Source organism: Spea bombifrons, chromosome 5 (genome assembly GCF_027358695.1).
Source record: "Spea bombifrons isolate aSpeBom1 chromosome 5, aSpeBom1.2.pri, whole genome shotgun sequence".
In the NCBI taxonomy this organism is placed as follows: domain Eukaryota; kingdom Metazoa; phylum Chordata; class Amphibia; order Anura; family Pelobatidae; genus Spea; species Spea bombifrons.
Window position 1 is genome coordinate 52,874,892 of NC_071091.1, and position 14,112 is coordinate 52,889,003.

A 14,112-nucleotide genomic window follows, 5' to 3' on the forward strand; every position below is an offset into this window, starting at 1 on the left:
TTGCAGGTATACTTAATTTTAGCAATAACTGCTATAATTTGTATTTGCCAACCAAATTAAATTAGACAAAGAGACTGAGAGTCATAGGGGTTGTCGTTCAAAGCCAAAAGGAGACCTAACTGGTTTATACTCAACCAGCATGTAGGAATATGCCAGGGTGATGAAACTTCAATTTAGGCAACAGCAGAACACCATAAAATGTGAGGTGGGGTCTCCATGAATGTGTTCTCCAGGTAAGCGACGCACATGCACCTGGCCAGCCACGTGATGTAAAAGAAACTGTGATTCATCAGCACAGGCCCCCTTCTTCCATTACTCCGTGGTCCAGTTCCTATGCTCCCATGCCTATTGTAGGCACTTTTGGCAGTGGACAAGATCCAGCATGTGCACAATGACTGGTCTGCAGCTATGCAGCCCCATACACAACAAACTGCAATACACTGTGTTCTGACACCTTTCTATCAGAACCCGCATTAACTTTTTCAGCAACTTGAGCTACAGCAGCTTGTCTGTTGGATTTGACCACACAGGCTAGCCTTCAGCCTCCAGATGCATCAATGAACCTTGGCCACCCATGACGGTTCACCGCTTTTCCTTCTTTGGGCCACTTTTGGTAGGTACTGACCACTGCAGGCCGATCACTCTATAAGATAAGTGTCATTACAATAATGTGCCAAAAAGCATTTTTTATTTATGTTTAATCATGTGTCTTCTCCACTGGTGTAATTTCACCATGCTTCAATATTTCTATAAAAGACAATAGGATAAAATGTACCTTCTGCCCTCTGTTTCATCTTTCAGGTTCAGTAACAGTATAGGGTACCCACTAAATGTCATTTAACAGACACAACTCCCATTGTAGATGCATGATATCATAATCCAAACTTTTTAACCCACACTGACTTTTCTACATAAAGCTTTATCAGACAATACCGCACCTCGCCCTGGAAATTCTTGGTCATGCTGAGCAAGAAACTGTCTGATCATAATGCAGTTATGGAGTTTGATCCCCTGTAATAGTGTATTTGTAGTGTAATAATGTCAATTTAAACCCAAAAATGTTACATACAATATTAGTTTAGTAAGATTATATAGCTATTGTTGAGATCGTAAGCTCGGAAGAGCAGACCCCTCTTCTCCTTTTGTACCAGTTTGTTGTTGTTTGTGATTTTAAAAGTATCCCACCGACTCTGATTATAAAGCGCTACGGAATCTGCTGGCGCTACATAAATAAATGTATATATATATTTTTTTAATTTCACTATTTTGCTCTGTTTTGGGATTTTGGGTCACTTCATGTAAATGAACACCCACTGAGTATGTACACTGAGTATGTATCTGTACCATGATCAATTGGGTTTATCACAGCTGTCAAATGCTAATCTTTGAAGGATGGCACCCAAACAGATTATCTGGTGCACAGCAGGTAAAACATGTGAATACTGCTTTGTTGGAGAACTTGCTATTTAAAGATCATCATTTATCATTTATGCTGTTTACATTTCAGGTAAATTGGGGCCGTGTATCCTAGGCATTCCTTTCTACAAAAATATAGCCTTCATTTCTTATTGCAAATTGAAACTATATTTGTCAGTTCCCATCAAAAGAGTAAAATTATGTGTATCACTAATGGCTATTTCAGGAAACGTATGGTGATACACCCCTTGTGCATTTACTCATTCATGTGCATAGATATATGAGATCCGGTAGCCCAGTATGTCTCAATAAATCAATGTCATCAGATCAAGTTAGCACACAAACTCACATAATAATAAAGTACTTCATCATTTTAGTGTTTATTAAAATATTTAAAGTAAGAGCGCAGCCACTCGAAGATCATTAAGCAAGCTATATGCATGAATAAATTCAGAAATATGCTTAGGATCTTAGGAATTAGCTATAGTCATTAGAGGTCAGACAATGATACTTGGGTGTGGAGTTACTTTCGCTGCTCTGAGTCATTGGCTCCACATGTAATATAGTGACCCAGGCTAGACATATTCTCTAAAGGTCATTGCCCTACTATGATCTTTGATCTTCAAAGACCAAAGATCTAAATTTTGTTTTGTGTCATAGACGCACTTTAAGAGTCAGAGCACCAGGATGTAACCTGGCGCTAAGCTGTAAGAACAGCAGTGGATCAGACCTAGGACAGCTCCCAACATAAATATGTCACTGGCTCCTCCTAAGCATATTCAAATTGATGAGCTGGGCTTACATATTTCAGTAGGTAATGAGACATCTCACAAGTTCTCCTTGGATTAGCATCTCACTAAATACCAAATAGACAAGTATATTTTAGGATACCATAGACTGCACTAAAGATGTGCGTGGGGAGTCATACAGGTAATCCATGTTGTCTTCCATAAGGCAGCTAAAGATGGAGAAAAGTTGGAGAGGGACTCAATGTCATGTTAGATGGACCCCAGTCCTGGGGTTAAACGAGCAAGATCTAGAATTTAATACATTACACTAGGTAATATTAAGAAACATGTTTGTACTTGGCAACAAAGGATGAGTTCTTCTACCTGTCAGAAATTGTGCACTTTTACAATTTTGGAATAGATTCCAGGAGGATGGGCACAATCTGAGTAAAGAAGTCCAAGTGCAGCTTATTGATTCATTGGTCTTAATAAGCTGCCATGTAATAGTGTAGGAGAAGAATGTGGGTCACCTGAAATATTTGTATAAATGTCTTAACCCCTTAAGGACAATGAGCGGTCCCTAAACCCATTGAAAACAATGTTGTCATTAAGGGGTTAATATGTTTAGAAAGGTTGTCATGATTGTCTCATATACAGTTTTAGTTATCATTTTCAGAAGTGTTTCCCAGAGAATTCAGCACACGGCTGATGTAAGTGCAATGCGAAAGAGGACCAGGAAAACCTTTTTCCCTTTTAATGCCAAACTAAATATATTTAATTTCTATACATTGTGCCATCAATAAATTGTTTGTATGTTTGGCAATCTCTGACACTTTAAATATATGTAAATATTGTATTGAAAACAAATAACAAATCTGTATTGTAATGCTTCTCGGAAGGAGATTTTAATAGAAGAAACCGGACAAGCAATCATTTTCCGAGACTTGTTCTTAAAAAAATCATCTGCATTACCATACTGGCATGTTCGCCGCTCTTCTAAATGTATTAAAGTTTTGACATGGAGGTTCACATTGAGTTTTCAACCAGAACCTTTTGGTAATCTACATATTTCTTGTTACAACTGCCAAGATGACGCATTATGGGTGAATGCATTAACATTTTAGCTATGTCTTGTGCAAAGAACAATGCATAATTGAGAGATAGTTTCCCCGCATGTCAGGGAGTATAATACGCAGTCAATGAGGGCATCAAGGTTAGCGCATGATATGTTAATACTTCATATTTACAAGAACAAGTGATAAGCAAAGCATTTGTGCTTCATTTCAAAATGTTTTGCTGAAATGTAACAGCTCTTTAAGGCTCGGTAACAATGACCTATGGAAATTTCAACAAAGGACTTAATATCTGTTACAACCAACCGTAGCAGCCAGCTTAGAATACATGGCACGGCCATCTTTGTTTTACCATAGCTCTGGTTTTTACTTTTTTCCCTAACGTTTGCTAAAATCCAATTCAGTCTATATGGAGGTGATCATTCTTACCTACATAGGCTGGTATTTTTGTGTGAAAACATACTGGGCTGAAATCAATGCAGATTACTTCCCTCTGAGTGTTTTTTGTAGCTTTGTTTGCATGGTTTATATAAAGCTGTCAACATGGGTTTAATGCATGAAGATAAATGAGGCACACCTGCATATGCGTATTTGCTAGTAATTCTTTAAAAGTTACTTTTTTCTCTACAGAACACATTTCTACAACACTAAAATGACATAAAAAGAACACGTTTGTGACTTTTAATACATTGTTCAAACATATTTTTAACTTTATACATAAAGCCTATTTTTTTATTTAATTTATTTATTCATTTATTTATTTTGCTGTACCAAAACAAACTGATCATGGGGATACGAGTAATTATTATAAGGTATATGAGGTATACCGTAATAAGGAAAAACATGGGGTTTTCATCAACTGCTTGTGGTAAGCAGTGCTAGTATGTTTGTAAGACTCTTCAGACAGGTAGCTCTGGATCATTCATGGCTCAGGGGGAAGTTATTATGCCTTTAGGTGTATAGTTAGTTTCTGCGTTTATTAGCAACAAAGAGGAACCAACGGGTGTGAAAGCTAGATTGACAGGGGGATTCGAATTTGAATGGGAGCAATTGAAAGTGTGCCCTTTGGAAATAAATTGGTAAATTACTATCTAGAATCCAAGTTACTTAATCTTTGTATTGAAAGAAACGTTTCTGTGTTCTTGGGAGTACTCGTTCAAAGGAAAGTAATCAGGAAATCACTAGGTTTAACCATAAACCATAGGGTCACTTCTGTACATTATGTTTATTTTGTTTAAATACGTTTCTTGTTGTTACGTGATCTGGATATTGATCGTAGTTTGACTGATGACTATGTCAATGTATATTTCACCCATTATGTTGATATTGTCAAAGGCTATCTTTTAGAATACTGGATGGCACGTCTGCTATCATACACACACACACACACACACACACACACACACACATATATATATATATATATACACACATAATATATACATATACACTCTCATCAGTCTATATGAAATAGCACAATAGAAAAGAATCAATGCTTCACTTATCAATGTGTTTAATTTTCATATGAATATTGTCAGTAGAATTGAACCTGAACACTGGCAGTCAATGGCTTTTTTTTGTCATTATGAGTTAAATGATGTAGAGAAATATTAATTGTCTTACCTCTTAGGGCCATGTCAGTTCTGCTTTAAAATGGGCAGTAATGCTTAACCATAAGTAGGTTGTTAGTTACAATAAGAAAACCAGGAGGTCTGTATTTACCATATTAACGTTTACATTCTACTTTTCAGGCCAATAAAATGTCTTATATAAATACTGTAAATAACATGGCCACCTAACGTTTGTCTCTTTAGGTAATAAAATAACTTGCTTTTTATTTTGAAATTGAAGCGAATCAATATGCAATCTGCTACAGTATGGTTCATCTTACTAACATTATTCAGTTAAATGACATAAAAACTGCGCATTTTACTTAGGTGATTATTCCTCATTAATTTCGTAGCTGCAATTTTCCTTAATGTACTACTCCTATACATGGAAAAAAATGTTGTCACTCCAAGGTTATACATCAAGGTAAATTGAGATCTGATATATATATATATATATATATATATATATATATAGATACATATATCAGACACAATTCTTAAGTAAAATACAGGTCCTATATATTATGCATCTCAATTTCAGTGTTAAATGGAAAGGAGAAAATGATTTAACTTATGTAATTTTCTGGTATCCCACTAGGCATACTTTGAAGCACAATGTTATTAGCATGAGATGGAAATTGCTATGTAATCGAATACAGAATATGTAATGCCATTTTAGTTCATATAGGAAGTATTGTTAAAACAAAATTTGAAGCTTCATTTCCAACTGCCAATGCAAATGTGACAGTATAGCGCAGCACGACATGAGTGACACGAGAACTATGGCAGGTAACATGATTGCTAAGCTTTTAACTTCCATTTACTAATGCTAACTTATAGTATTAAATATAGATATTCATGCCGTAGAAGAGAAATGAAAGCAGCTCTTTGGTATATTATATTTTTATGCGTATACCATTACACAGGGAAGGAACCGGAGCATTTGTCATTTAGGCCTAAAAGGTTTAGATGTTACAAATATGCTTAAATGCTTTTAATACATTTTTTTACTTGCTGTTCATATTGTAACCCTTTGGATGCCAGGGACCTATTTGTGTGGCCTGAAACAGAAATAGGCCAACAGTGGCATTCTGGTTGCTGTTATGATGAAATGCGTTTACGCCTCTTTCTGGCTAAGATTGATGAATATTATAGCTCAAAACCGTTTCAGAATCAACAGATGACAAACACTGTAATATAAAGTTAAAACAAGAAAGTTATGTTTGAATTAAATGACTGCATGCTGTATTAGCTATGGCACATTAGTTATGATATAGTTATTAGCAGTACCGCACAACTGTGAATTAAGTACAAAGACTCAATGATATGATGCCTTTCCAGGGCACGGGAGAAAATTCAGTACTAAGCATATTTAGTCATTGTTTTTCTATCCGTGTCAAAAGGTGCATCGCTTATCACTCATCATAGTGACACTTTAAGTGTTAAAAGGCACGCTAACTGCCTTCAAATCATACAATTAAGTGTATAATGATGATGATAATTTGAATAAAACACATTATTAAGTTTCATGCCCAATAGCATACTGTAACAACTCATGAGCTGTACCATATATATTTTGTATAGTATGCTGTAAAATCCAGTGGTGCATGTTACCCCTTTGAGTGACAGATCAACAATCTGCACATTACTCAGAACACCCCTGCTGTCAATCAAAAGGTTAAGAGGAGAAGTGAAGCCTGCATTAACATGCATTGGGGTGACCCGAAAAAGGCCACATTTGACAATCTAATTTGCAAACTGAAACGCACCAGTAGATACATAAATATTTCTTATATAAAGTACATAAATTTTTTGGCAGATCTGCTTTCACTGAAGTATATGTTGTTATTGATTAAAGCATGCCATTTGTGAAATAACACCCGACCCTATTATTACCACCTGCCAGAATGGTGGTTGGCATCTGCCAACGCTCTAAGCTCCAAGTTGATTTTTTTGCCCACTATGGTAACTGAAGCATCATTTAACAATATCCAAAATCACATAGAGAGCAGCAAATTAGAAACACAGATTATTCTAATCTACTCATATGATGTATACTTTGTTCATGGCGTTCATATGCAACTGATGAAGCCAGCATGCAAGACATGGCGGACACAGGTGGCCAAAAGAACAGTCCTGCTCACACTCTCCTCCAACCATGAGCATAGCTGGACTTTTGACATAGGTCTGGCAGCAGAAAATCTGAATCTCTTTCCACAAAAGGAACTGAGGATGATGGAATTACATCATGAATTGTGACATATTATGGTCACATTTTGTAAATGGTTACCTAGATTAGTAGGGGCTTGATCATCTACTTAAATGGTTCATGTGGGATCATCACCAAGTCCATACATAAATTTAGATATGGGCATGCCAAATGACCCACATTAGAGTGAGTTTTCCTGAGATTTGATGATCGTCTTGTGAACACTTTGAATATTTGTCTTCACTACATCAGGCCTGCGTTAAGCCAACAGCTAAACTCAGGGATACCCTGGAAAAAGTGGAACCCTGCAGTGTTATTAAAGAAATGCTGTGGAGGCCCAATTTAGGACTATTAGGGGGTAAATGGTCTGACCCAATTAGTTGCTGTTCGTGCTAAAGATTTACTAGATTCACATAGGTACATATCTGTGATGGTAGCTAAAACATCAAGCTTAATGTACTGTTTACATCTCTCAATAAAATAAGGTCTATTCTTTATCTATCAACTATTAAAAAAAAATAGTGTGTCCTATTTGTTAAAGGGCCCATTCTTTGCCCAACAATTAGAAAACAGTACATTTAAGAATTGAGTTTGGTTTTATTTCAACCACTATCATATGGTGTAATATATAAGTATAAATATGACTGCAACCAAGAACTTTCTAATATCTTGTCAAAAATAATAATGAAGTTATTAGAATGGCAGAGTAGGTGAAATTAGGGAATATACGTGACATAAGAAAATGAGTCTAATGAAGCGGCTTGGACTGTGTTTTGATGGATTTATTAAAAAGCCCTTGAAAAGATGTCTGTTGAATAACTAATTTCATCTCTACAACATATGTAGGAATGCAGAACAATATAGTATAATCAATTTGTCTAAATTACATGTTCAGATATTCTTTTAATCCCCAAATGTTAAAAATGTGATAATTACAATTTAGATTATTTTAAAGAAATAGTAAAAATTGCATTTAACAACGTTCGCTCAAACTTTAGTGGTGTAATGGTTAGACAAAATTACTATGGATACCAGCTTTCCGCTAATAATTTGCATATACTTTTGGTACATTTTTGAAATTACCCCATCTTGAAACTAGTAACACATTTATCAGGGCAAGACCGGGAAAGTTAGCAGCACACTGTTAAATGTGAAGCATTCCCATGGTGCATATCCTTGATTTCTATTGTGATTGCTCCACAGTTAACACTGGAATAGCTGCATGTTTGTCTTAATGATTATGACCCTTAGTAATGTGATGAGCCTATAAAAGTTGGACTAGCGTGGAACAAGTAGAAAACCAATGGCTTTTTCGCCCCTGACCACTCAGGTTATAATATCGTAGTCATACTGTACCTTAAATGAGGTTTGTTGTGTGTTTCTTCTCCATTGCCACCCATGTATGTAGAATTAAAACTAAAGGGTTAACACACAAAGCAGTGAGTCAACAACCATGCTATCTGACCCGTCTAAGTGTATTGCCTCCACTATATAACTGTATTAATACAACAATGAAGGGGGTGAGGACTGCACTGTTGAATGATAACGCTGTGATCCCTGGATCCCTCCAGCCTCACTTACTGCTCCGCAGCATCACATAAAGGAACAATCACCGTATGATAGTTAGCATTATAGCTGTCATACACATGCATTAAACCATAGGAATTACATCCAATACACGGTCCTAAAGTATTTCTCTCTATCTATTTTGCCTTAATACGAAAAAAGAATGAAAACCCAGAAGTATCAACATTTCTAAATCTTCATATGCAAATGTCAAAATGAATCGCCACATAAATCCAGTGTACTGCCAAAGCTATACTGTACTTCTAATCATTGAAAAAAAACTGGAGCAGTTTAAATCCTCAAAAAAATACATTTAAAATCTGATGAATAATTTAATTTAGGTTTCTTAATACCATTATTTTCTTTTTGTGGGAAAAAAATGTTCCACTGCAATGGCAATAATTAAACAAAACATAAATACATAAATCTAGGTTTTGGCAGGAATATTTTTATCTGTGCTTATTGTATTGTAAGCAAAATTGGAAGGCGATGTGCTCAAGATATGTATTTATCTGTTTACACCATGCACAAAACAGGGCTCAGAAGCTCCGATAAGAATGAACAATTAACAACATAATTATTCCAGTCACACCACATACAATGAAATCTTTATTCTGTGTTTACACCAAGCTTTGGCAGGGACTGCCTGTCTATTTTTTTTTCTTCTTAACTGAGAGGAGCTGGACCCTTGGCTTCACTGAGTTTCAGCTGCCTGGATTTTAGCAGCACTGTATTCTCCTGCCAACGCTGTGCCTCAAGTCTCTCTAAGGAGTGGATGTAGTAAATGGCTAAAGTCCTAATCGTGTCCCTGCTAGCAATGTATATGGCAAGTGTGACAACTCATCCAAACAATGAGGCTTTTCTTTAAACTTTGGCAGACTCCAAGAGCTTTTCCACCCCTCCTATTTTTTTCTGTGTCCTCCTTACACCTAATCAGAAAACTAATGCATTTATTCTCTGGTGCAAGGTGACCTAGACAATGTTCTCTGTTGCTCTGCAGGTACATCTTGCAGAAGGTAACAAGTCCACTGGTTCTGCAGTAGAACATCAAAGGTCAAGCTGTCCTTATGCATACTGCAGTTTAAATGAAGTCCATTCTGAAGTTAGAAAAACGTATCTCTGTGTAACTTAAAAAGTTTTCCAAACCCACTTTAGGTCACAACAATTCTGAGCTGTGGATCAGGGACCAGCAGAAGACTTATTTGATATTTGTAAACCCAGGAGGAGCTGTCCAAAGTCCTGGACGCAGCAGATCACATATGTAGAAGACACAAGGGTTATTTCTAGTCGCTTCCTTTCCTCTCCTAGCATCCAAATAAACAAGAAATCGCTATTGATGGAAGGATAATTCACTTCTACTGCTTCTACTCAGAAGTACAGCCAACAACATACCCTGAACGAAGAAGACAAGGTGTCTAAACAATGTCCACACATTCCTGATATTTACCCAGCTCCTTTATAAACTGGTGTCTATTGTCTTTATTAAAGATAGAAGAGAGGAAAGAAAGAAAGAAAGTAGAGAAAAAAACAAGAAAGGGAGAGAGAAGAGAAGGGAAAATATACTAGTGGGGGGGAAAGTGCATGTGTTTCAGATAGGGTATGCATGTATGTGAAGGGGAGAAAGAAGAACAAGAAGAGGGCAGGTGTCAGAAAGAGAGAGGAGAGAAACTAAAAGAGATACTCAGAAAGTGGTTGAATGTGAGGGACAGGGAAAAAAAGAATAAGTTATTTACCTGTTGTAGATGACTTTTCTAGATCGTTTGATCAGAGAATCCACTTCTTTTTTTCCGGAGGATCACTAGATGGTGTGCCACCTGTTTGTCAGAGATGGCTTGTGATGGATGCAGCCCTCCTGTGTTTAGCTGATCTCCGTTCTGGGCTTCTGTACAATCCTCTGTGTAATCTGCGAGCGAACCGCTCAGAGACTGAGCTGTGGAGGCTGCAGATCGATATTCTACGGTAGATTGGTGCAGGGACCTTGTTCATTCACATGCTCTCTCTCTCCCTCTAAGTGGATTCTGCCTGCTTGTGCCACAGCTTCTCATTCTCCTCCTCATGAATATTCTGACAGAGGTTAATGCTGCTGAAGTAAATTGAATTAGCCAATTGGTGCCAAGAGCTGTACTCCTTCCGTCTCAGGAGATGTCTGGAATTACACCAGATGGAAGTAATTAGTGTCCAGTTGGCACCCTGTAGCTAAGTCCCTGCAGTTTTGATTGGACACCTCAGGGAGATCCCCAAGAGAGACATACAGCTTAAAAATTCAATTCACATCTGCCTGACTAGGAGCAGGAGCTGCCTGTTTCAGCAAGGGAGAAACCTATTAAATGTGCCTCATGAGAAAGAAACAATCACCTTTCCTAAGTTTTGAGATAGCATTGTCTTGGGATTTGTTTTTCAAGAACATATTTAATAGTGAATAGGAATAATTCCCAAGAGACTGCCTTATAGTGTGTCTAGAATTAGCTTCTTTATTAAGGAAAATAACACAACTCACCTTAGAATAGAGACCCCCCCAAAGTGTAACCCCCCCCCACCACTACATTTCTCCCTGCCTTGTGTCAACATAATGCTGTCTGAGTTGTAATGAAAATGCAACCGCAGGTCGACATTCACGCGTTTTAAGTCGTAATAACAGGTAATCTTACTTTCTAAAGGGTTCTAGAAAATAAATGAACTAAGACACAAAAGACAGGGACCTATGAGACCAGAGTAATCCTGCTTCCGTATCTCTTTCTATTATATTGTCTATTTTCATCAGTCCTAGCATATGTATATGACCTAATGCAAACCAGTGTACCTGTGATGACATCAGAGATGGCTGAAATTAAAGTCAATGTAGGTAAATTAACATATGCAAGCATTTTGGCAAACTTGTGAAGTAGTGATGCCTTTTTAGGGTAAATCTTGTACAACCAACTGTCTCACCATGTCTCAATGAGCAATGTTAGCACCATATGGCAGGTACTTTCACATGCCCCAGTCCAATGAATCACTAGGGCCAACCCTATTTGGCTGTGCTCCTGCGTCAGTGCTTTGTGCTATTGTGTACAGTTACATATTTTTGTTTGCATATTGCATTTTTCTGTTGCACCTCTGCCTGAAATTCCTCATTTCGTTCCATTGTAAATAGGTCCACCAGCTCCATCTTTTTTTTTATCTCCTAGGACCAGTTCATAACCTAAATTGAGGAAACAATAAAACAAATTTAATTTGTCATTTCATTTTTACAAAATGAAATAAAGACAATCTCTGTGAAAAACACAAATTGGAAAAACTTTATAAAACAAGTAATTGTTCCAGGTCCCCAAGACATCTTACAGTACATTAGGGGTAAAACAAGGGAAACTTCAGCAATTAGGTTTATGCCTCTCCCATTATTTGTCCATGCTATAGCATTGTGATTCAAGTTGGGTAGCAATGCATTTTGCCAAAGGTGTGTCACCAGGGTTCAATTCAGATTTGTTTAAAAAAAAAAACAGATTAGTTGATGGGAGTAAACTGTTGGCAGTGGACCTAAGGCAACCAGAGCGATTGTTGCCTAACTCCAAATGCCAAGTTGCACCAAATCAACTGTCAGTGAATAATCTCCATTGTTAATTAGCAGAAAAGTAATTCAACACCTAATGGGAACAGAAATGAGGCCCTAAGATTTCTTGTTTGGGAGAAGGTTGTGGAAAGATAGCAGTATGTTGAATAATGTCTTGCATGGCTCTGTTGGTAGAAAATGCATAAGGAACAGAAGAAATGTACTTTTGTAATATACCGTATTATTAGGTTATTAGGTTTTTTCAGAGCAAATGCTGGCCAGCGCATAGACCTCCACCGGCTGCCCCACTAGGCACCAGGGAGTCTGAAGTAGATCCCTGCGCGGGACTGCTTTTTTAATCCCGCTCCCGCCCGCTCCCGCTGTTTGTAATCCCGCTCCCGCCCGCTCCCGCAATGTGGGTGTTCCGCTCCCGCCCGCTCCCGCCACATTTGTGGCCAATCCCGCCCGCTCCTGCCACATTTGTGGCCAATCACGCCCGCCTCCTTACCTGATTTCCCGCGCAGTCCCGCAAGTTGTTCCCTCACAGCGTCTCTGCTCGTGCTCCGCCCAGGAACAAGGCGGAGTCACAGGAAGTGACGTCACATCACGTGACTCCGCCTTGTTCCTGGGCGGAGCAAGATAGAAGACACTGTTATGGAGCAGCGAGAAGACAGCCTTGCGGGACTGCGCGGGATTACCGGGACCCGCAGGTACAGTGCCTGACCGCCCGCTCCCGCCCGCAGCCCCAGCAAGACCGCCCGCGCCCGCAAGTTTTTTGGCGGGCCCCGCGGGACCCGCGGACCCGCCTCCCAATGCAGTCCTCTAGTCTGAAGCACAGGTCACAAGTAAAGGGATGCACTGGTAAGTTGGGGGGGTAAGAGTGGCATGGGGGGGTCAATGGTTTTCTGGAGACAGAGTGGCATATAGGGCGTTAAAAGGCATATCTGGGGGGGAGAGTGGCAAATAGGTGGTTACAATGCATGTCAGGGAGGCAGAGTGGCAAATAGGGGTTAAAAGGCATATCTGAGGGGCAGATGTGCATAAATGGGGCAGAGTGGCAAATAAAAGTAAATAAAAAACTCATTTTTCTCAATCCTAGTTTTTATTAAATATGAAAAAAAAGTTTACATGTGAATTAATATTTACTAGTAAAACTTTTTTCTTATATGGTAGTCTTATATTCAGCCCCCTCAATCAAATTTAATAATCAAATTTGGGGGGGGGTCGTCTTATAATCAGGGTCATTATATATATATATATATATATATATATATATATATATATAATGACCCTGATTATAAGATGACCCCCCCCCAAATTTGATTATTAAATTCGATTGGGGGGGCTGAATATATATATATATATATATATATACATATATATATATATATATATATATATATATATATATATATATATATATACCTTCAGGATACCTCCTGAATCTCTACAGGATAAAGCTCATGGAAATGAATTTTTTGGTAGGCTTGCAGTTTGCCACGTAGGGTGACTGCTGAATTGGCAATTAAATAACCTGTTAAAAACATCTTAACAATTTGGTGATTCCAGTTTTGGCATATTAAGTAAAAATTAACCTGCAGTGTGTCTAACAATGTAAAATTAAATTCAGCTACCAATTCGCCTAGGAAGAAAAGAAGCCTAATTAGCTTTACTGATTTGAAATCAGTTGAATAAAATGACAGGGGGAGTTGCAATTTCACCACCAGTGGTAATTTACACTTCTTGTCTGGTACTGAATCAGACGCACAAAAAAGAACTTGGTAACCGCTTACAGACCTTGTTGCAATTGAACAAGTGCAGCGGAAGGGGTAGGTGCTTGCCGCTGCCAACTCAGGTGCACAGTCAACAATTAATTTGATAATTGTGTTTTTTGGAGTAAACCCAATTTGCTTTTCGTTTGCAGTTCACTTTACAGTGTGAATTGCAAGAGTGTTTGAGATTCCAAATTTCACCGTGTCTA

The 14,112-nt window shown here is 38.0% G+C and overlaps 1 protein-coding gene across 1 annotated transcript in view; it reads right to left on the minus strand.

The window, feature by feature from the left end:
• Positions 1-10,749, minus strand: part of CDH20 (cadherin 20) — a 156,757-nt gene extending 146,008 nt beyond the window's left edge. The window contains exon 1 of the mRNA XM_053466107.1: positions 10,336-10,749. The gene's annotated coding sequence lies outside the window, so the exon portion shown is untranslated. The remainder of the gene's footprint in view (positions 1-10,335) is intronic.
• Between the last annotated feature and the right edge of the window lie 3,363 nt (positions 10,750-14,112).